The sequence below is a fragment of the Topomyia yanbarensis genome, chromosome 1 (genome assembly GCF_030247195.1).
Source record: "Topomyia yanbarensis strain Yona2022 chromosome 1, ASM3024719v1, whole genome shotgun sequence".
Classification (NCBI taxonomy): Eukaryota; Metazoa; Arthropoda; class Insecta; order Diptera; family Culicidae; genus Topomyia; species Topomyia yanbarensis.
In genome coordinates this window covers 34,748,881-34,752,445 of record NC_080670.1, presented here as the reverse complement: position 1 = coordinate 34,752,445, position 3,565 = coordinate 34,748,881, and positions in this window count along the sequence as shown.

The window sequence follows — 3,565 nt, the reverse complement described above, 5'->3', positions numbered from 1 at the left end:
GGTCGTCGTGGCGCCAGCGAACCGGACGTTAGGCTTTACCGGAATCGCTAGACCGACCTCGACACCCTACCGGGTAGCTCGTGAGTAGGCTAGATCCACCGTCGGGGATTGGACCGAGTAGACCGCGGTCAATAACTAGCAGTGGGTCGTTCGGGCGCCGCAAGCTACGTTGCACCCAGAATCGCTGGATGGACCTTAGCACCTACTGGCCTGTTGAGTAGGCTAGATCCACCACTAGGGAATAGATCGAGTAGATCGGGACAAAGTGGGGAGGTAAATCGCTCACGTAAACGAACATCAGCATCGGGAGAAATCTACCGCCGAGGAATTCACAGTGGGGTAGATTCGCCGCCGAGGACTGTTCGACTAAAACGTGACAAAAATAGGAGCTAATTGGCTTACGAAACAAACACCGGTACCGAGAGAAATTCCTTTGTCGGGGAATCCTGGCATGACAATAAATAAACGACCTCCTAACCAAAGTTCTTAGAGTTCTAAGGTGATTCGTCTTTGGTAGTAACTAGGTGAGAAGGTGAGGTAAACGTGCAACAGGCTACGGAAAAGTGACAGCGAACAACTTTGCATGCTAACTGGAATCCAAGAAAAATTGTTTTTAAAACCAATATTGCTGATCGACGTTTTTTGATAATCGTATTACCTGAGAATAAATGCTCCTTGCTCCTAATTCTTGGTGGAACAAGGAGTGCTCTGATGCGTATGAAGTTAGACATATTGCTTACAAAGAATTTTTGAAACAAGGGGGTAGACGCATGAATTTTGAAAAATATGCGATATTGCAAAAAAGATATGTCAGTCTACGTCGAGCCAAGAAGTTTAGTTATTAGAGCCGCTTCGTTGATGATTTGTCTAGAGAAACATCACTGAGTACTCTTTGGATCACAACCAGAAGAAAGAGAGATCGAAACGAGACTAGTGAAAACGAAGTTTTTAGGAAGCGATGTATATTTAATTTTGCCATGAAAGTTTGTCTAGATTCTTCTCCTGCGTAGAATAACATTTGTGATGCTCCCACAAGTAATGAATCTATTGATTAGCCCTTGATAATGAAGGAATTTTCAATTGCGCTCCTCTCATACAACTGAATTAAATTCAACTTGGGGAAGAGTCTTTTTGATTTTGACAAAGACGCTTGCTGGATTTAAGACGGCGCCGGTGGTTGAGTGGTAAGCGTGACCGCCACTCATTCCAGTTGGCCTGGGTTCAATACCAGCCGAGGTCGTTGAGATTTTTCTGAGGTGAAAAAATCTGTGGTCACGTCTTCCTTCGGAAGGGAAGTAAAACCGTTGGTCTTCGGTCCATGAAATTGGTGGATAGATATCTAGTCCAAGTAGTGGAATCACCTCTCTGGCGTCGGTAAAGAAGAAGTATATCCAACTTCTATACTCTACTAAAAAAAATATCCTCCTCCCGTGATACTTGTGGAGTGCGCAGTAGTATATACGGCCTCTAGCAAAAGCAAGTATCGGATTAACCATTCCTTCCCTTTCCTTCTGCGATCTACGTTCGGGCCTGGCTGGCGTCGGTATTGATCAGAAACACTTTAGGATTACCAGGAGTTGCACATTGAAAGATGTTTCGCTAATCCCAAGCATAATTATCTACTGATTCCCTGTGCAACTTCAGCTAGTCCCGATCGATAACGTAGTAGCAGCCAGGGGTGGTCGCACAAGCTCAAGCTCAAGCTCAAAGACGCTTGCTGGATTTATTCAATAAGTTTCTTGAGCAGAACATTGTCCCGCGTGACAAGAGATAAGTGAGAATTATCGCAATTCCAAATCCGGCAAAACCACACTCCGATCATAACTCGTATCGACCGATTGAAATGCTATCTTGCATCAGAAAATTGCACGACGTCTCGAAAATTGAATTGGCGCGAATGGTTTGCTATCAGATACCCAGCTTGGTTTTCGGAGGGTCAAGGAAACGAATAATTGTCTGGCAGAAAAGATCAAATGGCGTCCGTGTGCTTAGGTAAAGGAAAGTTCAACTCAGTTTACATTGATTTACAATCTCGTTGAATCTACATGAATGTGGTCTTTCACCAAAATTAAATAATTAATTATACAATTTACTGCCAGAAAATCACATACATATTAATGACATTGATAATGTAATTGATTGTATTGCCAACCCATGTACTCTAAAATTACAACAACCACTGCAAGACAGCTTGAATAATTTTTCAAAAAGGGCTTTAAAGAAGGGGAATCGATTTATCTACGGGGAAAACAGAGCTGGTAATTTTTTCAATGAAGCGTAATTCAGCTCAGCTTCAGCTTCAGCTGGCTGATAGAACGGTAGCCTAAGTCCTTGCCTTCAAATATCTCAAAATTTAGTTCGATTCATAAGGCAAATGGGTAGGCTAAACGAAGTGCAAACAAAAGATAAATTTACTTCGAACAATAACTGGATCTTGGTGGGGTGCTTATCCAAGTGGCCTGATTGTATTGAAGGATTCCACGAGAAACCGGCCGACCACAAAATATACACGGAAAAAAATTGTTCCCAAAGTCGTGAATTGAATTCTTTACGTTACGAAAACAGGACCTTGACTAAAAATCATGGCTTTTATAATTATGTTCAATTTCCCTTCAGTAACGCCCGCATAACGCTTTCATTTGTGGAAATATTTGATTTTGTTTTGTGAACTTCGGTCACGGTTTCCGCCAAGAACTAGTTCACAACTTTATGAACATTATTCATAAAACCAAAGGTTGACTCATGATTTTTTCATAGTTATAGGAACAATAGTTCACAACATCGAAATATTCTGGCTATTTTTTCGTGAACTATTTCACGAAATTCGGAATTTTATTCATGAACCCATTCAATTCTCGTGAACCAATTCATGATTCCTAGTATATTAGTTCCAATCCAATATCTGTGCTCGTGAAATGGTTCACAAAATCATCAAATATTATTCATGCATTCGTGAACTTGTTCATGATTGCTAATATATTAGTTACGATTCAATATCCGTGCTCGTAATAGTTCACGACATCATGAAATATTATTCATGTTTTCGTAAACCGGTTCACGATACCTAGTATAATAGTCACAACTTATCATTCGTTTTCGTGAAAAAGTTCACGAAATCATAAAATATTCATGTGTTCGTGAACTGGTTCATGATTATTAGAACATGATTTACGAACTATCTAGTATTTATTTGCGTGCTTGCGATATTTAGAAAATATCCCTAATCATTTACAATTTCATGCAACATGGTAATGAAATTTTTAGGTGAACTCTATCACAAAAGTTGGAGTATTATTCGTGCAATCATTTTTGTTCCATACACTTTTTAATAAATACCCAGTTGCTAGCGACCAGTAATAGGTACGAGCAGTAGATATAAAAAATATTAAAACCTAGAACATCGTTATTCATTTGATAAGGTTCATTGTGATGTCCGGACAGAAAACGAAAACTGCACTGAGAACCTCAAATAATGTGCGTGATATAATTCACAAAACCAGATATCACGAATGAGTCTTATTTTAATGATCCAGTTCATATTGTCACATTATTCCGAGTAAAAAAA